Here is an 11,452-nt window from a genome sequence, read left to right as displayed (position 1 = left end):
GCAACATGAAGAAACCCCATCTCTACTGAAAATACAAAAATTACCCGGGCATGGTAGCAGACACCCAGTAGCAGTAATCCCAGCTACTCAGGAGACTGAGGCAGGAGAATCGCTTGAACCCAGGAGGTGGAGGTTGCAATGAGCTGGGATCATGCCACTGCACTCCAGCCTAGGCAACAGAGCGAGACTCCATCTAAAAAAAAAAACAAGGCACCGGGCATTTGCCTGATGAGGTGCCAGTGCCACTGCCACTGGTATCATATCTCCTGCCAGGTACCAGGCCAGCTCTGGCAGAGGAGACATGAAAGAACTGGATTCAGTAATCTGGACTGGCTAGTGCTATATCTGTTACTTTCCAGACCCATTTGAGTTGCCCCGCGTCTGGGTGGGAAAGGTAGGAAATGCACAGCCTAGTCCTTGGGAGTATCTAGAAGAATCCAAAGGCATTGTCCAGAAGGTACAACTTTGGGGGCTGGGAGTAGGGATTGACTGCATGGCTACTAACCAGTCAAAATAGAGGCTGGTTACTATGCTAGAGAAGGGACCTATGGGCCCTTTAGGGTTCCCGTCCTTAGCCTGTTGATGGGTTAGTAAGGATCCTAGAGAATATGCTGGGCTACAGGATTAGGCAGTGGCTCAGGACACTATTTGCCAAATGGTAAGAATTTCAGTATTTTAACAAACTTTGAGGCCGTAAGAGTATACTGGCTGAATGTTAGCCCTTTGAAGTCTGAGACTCATGGATTCTTGAGTATCCATGGCAGCTTGTGCATAAGAAAGCTATGCAGTTTATTCAGTTTTTTTCTGGGATAGGTAGAGTCCCAGAGAGACTATGAGACAAGAATGCCTAATGTGAGGTGCAATTCGCTGGAACTAGTTGGAAGCTAGAATTTACACCCTCCACCTTTCCTGGATACAGGGAATAGAGTGTGACCTCTCACTTGTACATGTCTGCCAGTTTTAGGGAGAAGTCTACAAACTTGTGCGGGGGAGGTGGGAGCAAAGGGACTTTGTTGAGGTTTTGGCCAGCCAGATTATTGATAGAACATACGTCTTGGAGAATACAGCTAGGGCAGGATATTCTGCTTGGGAAAGTTATGGAAAAATGCAGAAGAAATGTTCAAGCCAATGTCTTTAGAGAACCTGGGAAACCAATTTCATTCGTTGATATCAAGGACTAGGAGCCTGGGAGTCCTGAAAGAGCATAAGAGAACAATCACAGAGGAAGGAAGGTCCAAAACCATTGTAGCAAATAGTACAAAGAACCTCTGGTGTCTTTTTCAGCCACTTGATGCTTAGGTGTATTGGATCTGTTTAAAGGTACCGGCCTCGAGCAAATACTGATTAATATAGAGATAGTAGTGACAGAGTCTTTATGTGGTTAAAATTTATGTAGAAAGTTAATTATATAGAAAATGAGACAAATACTGTACCTGGAACTCTAATTTGTATCCTTAGGAAACGAGAAGGTATCATCGGTAATTATTCTAATGCTAGAACTGAAGGGGAAGGAGAATGTTTTGGATACCAAGCAGTAAAAAATTGAGCAGGGTAAGTTTGAGTCCATTAGAGAGCAAATCGGCTAATTGGGAGTGGGAGAAGTTACACACATTGCTAAGTATTGCCAAACAGCAACAAAGATAGTATAGTGAATAGAAAACTGCAATCACAACCAAGATACTAGGATCAGCCTGGTGCCGTGGCTCACACCTACAATCCCAGTACTTTGGGAGGCTGAGGCATAAAGATCACTTGAGCCCAGGAGTTTAAGACCAGCCTGAGCAACATAGTGAGACCTCATCTCTACTAAAAAATTAGCTGGGCATGGTAGCACATGCCTTTAGTGCCAGCTACTTGGGAGGCTGAGGAGGGAGGATCCCTTGAGCCTTGTAGGTCGAGGCTGCATTGAGCTGTGATCATGCCTGGGCGACAGAGCAAGACCCTGCCTCTAAAAAAGGAAAAAAAAGTAGAAAATTAGTGTAACTGTTCTCGGGATGCTACAGTTTTGTGACCTTTTACAAGTTGCTGTCCCAGTCCATGACTCATACTGCATATAAAGATAGTACTTTTTTTGCTTTCTCCTGTGAATACTGTGAATGAGTTGCTATTTATGGATATTCTAGATTCTGTCAAAAATAGTAAACATCTGATTGGTTTCTATTTGATGGTATTTAACATGCTAAAAAAAAATGAGTGTTGGGGCTAAAAGGGATTTACAGGATATCTCCTTCAAATCTCACATTTTATTTTTTATTTTTTATTTTTCGAGACTGAGTCTCGCTCTGTTGCCCAGGTTGGAGTGGAGTGACACGATCTCGGCTCACTGCAACCTCCGCCTCCCAGGTTCAAGAGATTCTCATGCCTCATCTACCTGAGTAGCTGGGATTACAGGTATACACCACCCAGATAAATTTTTTTTTTTTTGGTATTTTTAGTAGACAGGGTGTTTCACCATGTTAGCAGGCTGTTCTCAAAACTCCTGGCCTCAAGTGATCCGCCAACCTCAGCCTTCCAAAGTGCTGGGATTAAAGGTGTGAGCCACCACTCCTGGCCAAATCTCGTATTTTATGGATGAGGAAAGCAAAATCCAAAGAGATAAAATAACTTACAGTCAGTAGAAGGACTAGCATCCAGGACACCTGCCTTTTAGTCATTTCTTTGCTCTACCAGAAATCTAAGTAGTATAGTGAGTAACATTCGCTTGCAGTATTTAATAGTTCATCAATAAGTCTGAATCCTTGTCAGTTGCCACTCTGGCTACCCAGAAAATTTCAGGCAGTTATATGCCTAAGGCAGTTACATGAAGGTTGATTTCCTTCTTATACACTAAAAATAATGTGAAACATGATTGAAAATACACTGTTTTAGTCTCTTGATTTTGTATCCACTTTCAACATTTTAATATGAAACCTTGACAGAGACTTTGCTGTAATTTTGGTCTTGAGGGGCAGGGGGACTCATCCAACTCACAGTACCCAGCAGTCTGAGTTCTTCAGATAGGCATAAAGAAATAAGTTATATAATTTTTGTTGAATGAGTATGGTGATGTTGGCTAATGATAAAAGCCTAAGAAAAACTGTTTGTGTACCAATTTAAACCATGAATGTACTATAAATAGGAATTTTTGTTGTTGTTGTTGTTGTTTTTGCTTTTACACCACTGAAAGTCAACACTTAATTCTTGGACATGTGCAACATAATGATGCACAAATAGATAAAGGCATGAGAACTGAATCAAAGAACTCAAGCCTGAAGGACAGCCAGAAAATGGGTGTGGGAGCTATCTCTTAAAAAAAGAAAGAAAGAAAGAAAAAAGAAACAGGCCAGGTGGCGGTGGCTTAAACCTGTAATCCCAGCACTTGGGAGGCTGAGGCGGGTGGATCACCTGAGGTCAGGAGTTCAGAGCAGCCTGGGCAACATGGTGGAAACCCCATCTCTACTACTAAAATACAAAAATTAGCCGGGCGTGGTGGCGGTCACCTGTAATCCCAGCTACTCAGGTGGGTGAGGAGGATAATTGGTTGAACCTGGGAGGCGGAGGCTACGGTGAGCTGAGATCGTACCACAGCACTCCAGCCTGGGCGACAGAGTGAGTGAGACTCTGTCTTTAAAAAAATGCCGGGCCGCCGGTGGTTCTCGCCTGTAATCCCAGCATCTTGGGAGAGGCCGAGACGGCGGATCACGCAGGTCAGGGAGATCGAGACCATCCTGACCAACACGGTGAAACCCCTCATTTCACTAAAAAAATACAAAACTAGCCGGGCGAGGTGGCGGGCTCTGTAGTCCCAGCTACCGGGAGGCTGAGGCAGGAGAATGGCGGGAACCCAGGAGGCTGAGCTTGCAGGACAGATCAGCGCCACTGCACTCCAGCCTGGGTGACAGAGCAAGACTCTGTCTCAAAAAAAAAAGCTACAAAACGTTCACACATTTTGTTGTTTTCTATGTCCCTGTATAAATGATTAGCTCAAAAGTTAATCTGCCATTTTAAATATACAAAATTCTTAATGTGTACTTTTGAGACCATGTAGTTTTGGAAACTTTTTGAGAGCATGATACTTATTTCTTACTCTCATGTTTGAAAAGGTTTAGAAATGTGGTTGCAAAATTTGTTTTAAAACAACAACTGTGACTGTTTTACATGTGTCCAGCATGTTGAGAACTCAAAAAGTAGTAAATCGGGCTATCTTAATAGTGCGCCTGTTACTAATGGAATTTACTAAAAAGTAAGTTTGCCATATGAAAGGGTATTAATATCCTTTTCAAGCATAACATACAAATGAATTTTCATCTTAAATATATTAACTTCTGATAAAACAGATGCTAGGCCTAAAGATATTTGCTACATAGGAAAAATGATTTTTTAAAAATTTGTCTTGGGCGCCTGTAGTCCCAGCTGCTCGGGAGGCTGAGGCAGCGGAATGGCGTGAACTCGGGAGGCGGAGCTTGCAGTGAGCCGAGATCGCGCCACTGCACTCCAGCCTGGGCGACAAAGCGAGACTCTGTCTCAAAAAAACAAAAAAACAGAAAAACTTGGTGTTTTGAGATGTGTAAAAAATAATGTATTTTAAAAGTCCTAAATCCTAAGTTTGTAAGAGTGATGCACATGTGAAATTATGCACAGATGTCATCTATCTCATTTCAGGCTTAGGACAAGAAGCAAAATTAAACAAGTTAACGTAATACAACATTTTTCTTTTCCGATAGTTTTCAGAAAGTCATTTGTTGCTTCTCAAGTTGTCAGAGTTAGACCTTTGTGGGGAGTATATGAAAAGACTTTTCTTACAAAGTAAATCTTTTTTCTATGTATGCAGATTCCATAAGAACTCGCCAGTGCAATTAGGAAGAGCTTCTGGTGAATAAATATACTTTTTTCGGCCAGGTGCGGTGGCTCACGCCTGTAATCCAGCACTTTGGGACACCGAGGCGGGTGGACCACGAAGTTAGGAGATTGAGACCATCCTGGCCAACATGGTGAAATCCTGTCCCTACTAAAATACAAAAAATTACCCAGGCGTGGTGGCATGTGCCTGTAGTCCCAGCTACTTGGGAGGCTGAGGCAGGGGAATTGCTTGAACCTGGGAGGCGGAGGTTGTAGTGTGCTGAGATCGCCCCACTGCACTCCAGCTTGGTGACAGAGAAAGACTCTGTCTCAAACAAAACAAAACAAAACATACATATATATATAGTTTTTCAGTTTTTCTTATTATAAAAACTGTTGGTTATTGGCATAACTATTTTGTAGCCTAGAGTTCTTTTGGTGTGACCAGCCCATCAAAAGGCATTATTTGTAATTTAAAATTACTAGAATTTATTCTACATCCACAGAAATTATTTTCCCTTTTTGTGTTTCATTTACTTAGTATAACAGGAGCATGATGATTCAAAGTAATAATGGTAATGCTGGAATCTGTGAACCTTTGTAATTTATCATGAGCATGTAATATAGTTTTATAATGTATGTCAAATATGTATGGTAAGTGTGATGAAAAACATTGCAATAACCATGCAAGAAGAGTCTTTTGAGACCTCCTCCCAGATAGCAAAAAATTACCACCCTGCCCCTTTTCTCTTCAGAATCTCAGAACTATGAATTTTCTTTGGGTTCTGTTTTGTTTTTTTCTTTTCAGGTTCAGAGCCACTGTATAAGTCTGTCTTAAACCTTGGAGGCATTAGTAGGTCTCAAGGCTCCTGAAAAAAGGGTTTTTTTGCTTTAATCTGGGTGAAAAATGAGGATTTACTCTAATTACAAAACTAACCATTACATTTCCACCCATTTGTATAAGTCAGGGATCCCTAACCCCTGGAACTTCGACCTGACCTGTTAGGAACTGGGCTGCACAGCAGGAGGTGAGCGGTGGGCAAGTGAGCATTACTGCCTGAGCTCTGCCTCCTCTCAGATCAGCAGTGGCGTTAGATTCTTATAGGAGCACGAACTCTATTGTGAACTGTGGATGTGAGGGATCTAGGTTGCTGCACTCCTTATGAGAATCTAACTAATGCCTGATAATCTGAGGTGGAACAGTTTCATCCCCGAAACCACCCCCAAAAATGTTGGGGACTGCTTGTGTAAGTCACCAAATACTCAGATAAAAACAATAGCTTTGGCCAGGCGCAGTGGCTCATGCCTGTAATCCTAGTGCTTTGGGAGGCTGGGGCGGGTGGATCACCTAAGGTCAGGAGTTCAAGACGAGCCTGGTCAACATGGTGAAACCCCATCTCTACTAAATGTACAAAAATTAGCCGGGCATGGTGACAGGTACCTGTAATCCCAGATACTTGGGAGGCTGAGGCAGAAGAATCGCTTGAACCCGGGAGATGGAGGTTGCAGTGAGCCAAGATTGCACCACTGTACTCCAGCCTGGGTGATGAGAGTGAAACTCCATCTCAAAAAGTAAATAAATAAATACATAAAAAACAATAGCTTCCCCTGCCCACCTAGTGGGTAAAATTATTCATTCAACAGCACCTGCTATGTCACAGGCGCTGTCCTATGTACTAGTAGGCAGACAACTTCACAAGTGGAAGAAGAAAAGTAAATCATATGGATGTTAGAAGGTGATAAGGAGAAAAAGCAGGAGGAGGAGGAGAAAAGAGTGTTTTGCCCAGGGTAAGATTATGTGTGTAGGGGAGGGGGATGGAGGGGAACTGGTTGCAGTGTTAAACAAGGTAGGGGTCAATATGGGCTTTACCTGGGAAGGTGACATTTGAGCACCTTAGTTGTCCTAATTTTGGTTTAAACAATTATTAAGAGAATTATTGCACAGCATAAAATGTAAGCCTGATTTTTTTAGTGTTTATTATATGATAACATAAAATTATATTTAGCTGTACATTTTTCTTAGCAGTAGGTATTTGTGAAGCAATGTTGTCAATGTATTGTGTTATTTCTTAGCATTGGAAATGAACTGCAAGTATTTTTTTTTTTTTTAATCAGGAGGGGAATTGACCAAATCTTGGTGATTAAACTAGATTTGTAGTATTAGAGGATGAACATTTTGATAGAATTGGAGTTAATGTTAGAATATTGAACCAATTTACCTTGTTAATCGTAGTTTATTTGCACACAGCAGTGATCTTGTCAAGGGGAAATAAAAAGTTTTTTTCTATATTTGAAGCACTCACATTGAAGTAATGAGAAGGTGTTAGAAGATTTGGAAATTAACTAGTTCCTTTGAGGAATTTAACTTTTAGGGAAATTATATTTTTATAATCTATATTCTTAAAATATATGCCGCTCGATCTCCATACATTTTTTTTTTTTTAATTTGGCTAAGGATAAATATAATGAGGTCAGTTTATTTAAGGTTAAGGTAGATGTTAACTTGGAGGACTTAGCAGTTGCTATTGTTATTACTGGCAATAATAAACTTTAAAGCACTATTATCTTAAAGTAAAAACAGCGTACGTGACAGAAACAGAAAAATTCAACACATCACACTATAGTTCAAATTGGAATTATTCCAATTCGTAGCTGATGAGAATGTAATGAAGTCATCAAATAAAAAACTCACCAAATAAACTTTTTTAGAATCTGAGAGTTAACAATTACTGTTAAGCCTTATTAGCTAAGACTGAATTTGCACACAGGGTGTTTCTGTTACAGAGTAAGTTTTTTTTGTTTGTTTGTTTGTTTGTTTGTTTTGAGACAGAGTCTTGCTCTGTCACCCAGGCTGGAGTGCAGTGGCACAATCTCAGCTCACTGCAACCTCCCAGGTTCAAGAGATTCTCCTGCCTCAGCCTCCTGAGTAGCTGAGATTGTAGGTGTGCACCACCACGAGTTTATGTTTGTTAATCAAAGTTTATACTCAATATATAAGTGGATTTATTATTCTAAAGTGGAACTTAAATATTGAGAAAACTTTAAACACATTGATTTGTATATTTTCTTTTTTTGCCTGATTATTGAAGAAAATATTTGGAGTGCATTTATTTATTTTTTCTATTACAAAAGTAGCTTATTTACCACACATAATCACAAAGAAACCAACCCCTAAAATTTACCACTATTAACATTTTGCATATTCCTGTCTTTCTAAAACATGTATATGCATATATGTTTAAATATATGAACAAACACATATACACACCTTTATTAAAATTGTGGGATGATAATTTACAATTTAAATGTATAATTTTATTTTATTTTTATTTCAACTTATAGTTTAGTTACAGGGAGTACACGTGCAGATTGAGTACATGGGAATATTGTGTGATGCTGAAGTTAGGAGTATGGATTCCATCACCCAGGTAGTGAGCATTGTACTCACTACCCATCCTCATCCCTCCACTCTCTAGTAGTCCACAGTATCTGTTGTTTCCATATTTATATCTATGTGTGCCCAATGTTTAGCTCCCATTTATAAGTGAGAACATGCAGTATTTGGTTTTCTCTTCCTGCACTAATTTGTTTAGGATTATGGCCTCCAGCTCCATCCATGTTGCTGCAAAGGACATAATCTCATTCTTTTTATGGCTGCCTAGTATTCCATGTTCTATATATACCACATTTTCTGAATCCAACCTAACGTAGCTGTATAGTATAATGGTACAGAACATAACATTTGCAATCAGAGAAATTTGGGTTTAAGCCTTTGGTTCTATATATTTATTAATTATGCAAGCTAGGCAAGTTTGTCAGCCTTTATTTCTTTATTAAATGGGGATGATGATAGTACACCTCTTATTAGTCGGGCTTGGTGGCACACACCTGTAATCCTAGCTACTTGGGAGGCTGAGGCAGGAGAACCACTTGAACCTGGTAGGCGGAGGTTTCAATGAGCCAAGATTGCACTATTGTACTCCAGCCTGGGCAACAGGAGCGAAACTCTGTCAAAAAAAAAAATTTTTTTTAGTTAATATAGTAAGCATAATTATTCAGAAAAATAAAGAGCTTGTAAAAATGTTCACAACATAGTGAAATAAAAATAACAAATGATTCATATTTCCTGTATGCCTGTGATGGGAAAGATATTTGTTATATATAAAATCTCACCTAATCCTATGATAACCTCTTTCTTTTTTTCTTTCTTTTTCTTTTTTTTTTATTTTTGAGACAGAGTCTCACTCTGTTGCCCAGGCTGGAGTGCAGTGGCGTGATCTTGGCTCACTGCAACCTTTGCCTCCCGGGTTCAGGTGATTCTCCTGTCTCAGCCTCCCAAGTAGCTGGGATTACAGGTGCATGCCACCACACCTGGCCTGAATATTTTATCTTTTACTTTTTTTTAATTTTATTTTTCCTTTAAAAAAAAAAAAAAAAAAAAGACAGGGTCTCACTCTGGCTGGAGTGCAGTGGTGTGATCACGGCTCATTGCAGCCTCAACCTCCCCGGGCTCAGGTGATCCTTCTACCTCTGCCTCCCGAATAGCTGAGACCACAGGCACATGCCACCGTGCCCAGATAATTTTTATATTTTTTTGGTAGAGATGGGATTTCACTATGTTGCCCAGGCTGGTCTCAAACTTCTGGGCTCAAGCAATCCTCTTGCCTCAGCATCCTGAGTAACTGGGACAACAGGCATGTATCACCACACTGGCTGTAGTCTCTGGCTGATTTTTAAAATTGTTTTAGTAATGGGATCTCACCATGTTACCTAGGCTGGTCTAGAAATCCTGGCCTCGTGTGATCCTTCTTCCTCAGCCTACTGAGTAGCTGGGATTATGAGTGTGGGCCTCTGTGCCTGGCTTCTTTAATTTCTTGCTTTATTTATTTATTTATTTTTTTAGACAGAGTATCACTATGTTGCCCATGCTGGAGTGTCGTGGTGCAATCTAGACTCACTGCAACCTCCACCTCCTGGATTCAAGTGATTCTCCCGCCTCAGCTTCTTGAGTAGCTGGGAGTACAGGGGTGTGCCACCATGCCTGGCTAATATTTAGTAGAGGTGGGGTTTCACTATGTTGGCCACACTGGTCTCAAACTCCTGACCTCAAATAATCTGTCCACCTTGGCCTCCCAGAGTGCGGGGATAACAGGTGTGAGCCACCACACATGGCCTTTTCAACATAGTTTGTAGTCTTCAGAGTAGAGTCTTTTTTTTGAGATGGTCTTGCTCTGTCATCCAGGCTGGAGTGCAGTGGTGCAATCTTCGTTCACTGCAACCACTGCCTTCCAGGCTCAAGTGATCCTCCCGCTTCAGCCTCCTGAGTAGCTGGGACTATAGGTGTGCATCATGATGCCTGGGTGGTTTTTTGTAGAGACAGGGTTTTGCCATGTTGCCCAGGCTGGTCTCCAACTCCTGTACTCAAATCGATCCACCCACCCCGGCCTCCCAGAATGTCAGCATTACAGGCATGAGCCACTGTGCCCAGCCCAGACTATAATTCTTGTACTACTTTTTTTTTTTTTTTTTTGAGATGGAGTGTCAGTCTGTCACCAGGCTGGAGTGATCTTGGCTCACTGCAACCTCCGCCTGCCAGGTTTGAGAGATTGTCTTGCCTCAGCCTCCCAAGTAGCTAGGACTACAGGCACGTGCCACCACACCCAGCTAAAGTTTTGTATTTTTAGTAGAGACTGGGTTTCACCATGTTGGCCAGGATGGTCTGGATCTCTTGACCTCAGGTGATCCGCCCACCTCGGCCTCCCACAGTGCTGGGATTACAGGCGTGAGCCACCATGCCTGGCCAAGTCTTGTACTTCTTTTATTAAATTTGTTCCTAAGAATTTTATTCTTTTTGATGATATTGTAAGTAGAATGTTCTTAATTTTTAGACTGTTAATTGCTAATGTATAGCAATACAATTGATTTTTATATATTGATCTCATATCTTGAGATTTACTAGATTTTTTAATTTATTTACTTATTTTATTTATGTATTTTTTTGAGATGGAATCTTGCTCTGTCGCCCAGGCTGGAGTGCAGTGGCACAATCTCAGCTCACTGCAACCTCTGTCTTCCGAGTTCAAACAATTCTCCTGCCTCAGCCTCCTAAGCATCTGGAATTACAGGTGCAAGCTACCACGCCCAGCTAATTTTTGTATTTTTAGTAGAGATGGGATTTCACCATATTGGCCAGGCTGGTCTCAAACTCCTGACCTCAGGTGATCCACCTGCCTCGGCCTCCCAAAGTGCTGGGATTACAGGCGTGAGCCACCACACCTGGCCCAGTTTATTATTTTTAATAGTTTTTAATTACATTCCTGTGAATTTTCTATGTATTAAGATCCTGTTATCTGCAAATAGGCATGTTTTACTTCTTTCTTTCCAATTTGTATTTTAGAATTTTTTTTCTTGCCTAATTGCCCCTGGTGTAATGTTGAATAGAAATAGTGAGAGTGTATATTCTTGTCTTTTTTCTAATCTTCAGGGTGAAATATTTAGCCTTTCACCGTTAAGTATGATGAATGTGGGGTTTCTGTACATGTTTTATATCAGATTGAGGAGGTTTGTTTCTGTTCCTAGTTTATTTTAGTTTGGGTTTTTTTTTTTTTCTTGAGATGACATCTCTGTTACCCAG

General features: G+C 40.9%; 1 protein-coding gene across 4 annotated transcripts in view; it reads left to right on the top strand.

Moving 5' to 3' along the window:
• The window catches only part of N4BP2L2 (NEDD4 binding protein 2 like 2), a 96,490-nt gene that overhangs the window by 43,952 nt on the left and 41,086 nt on the right, over positions 1-11,452 (top strand). The window lies entirely within an intron of this gene.

The sequence above is a fragment of the Papio anubis genome, chromosome 15, assembly GCF_008728515.1.
Source record: "Papio anubis isolate 15944 chromosome 15, Panubis1.0, whole genome shotgun sequence".
Lineage (NCBI taxonomy): Eukaryota > Metazoa > Chordata > Mammalia > Primates > Cercopithecidae > Papio > Papio anubis.
The sequence above is the reverse complement of the archived record's forward strand: the minus strand, read 5'-3'. Positions and strand labels throughout refer to the sequence as shown.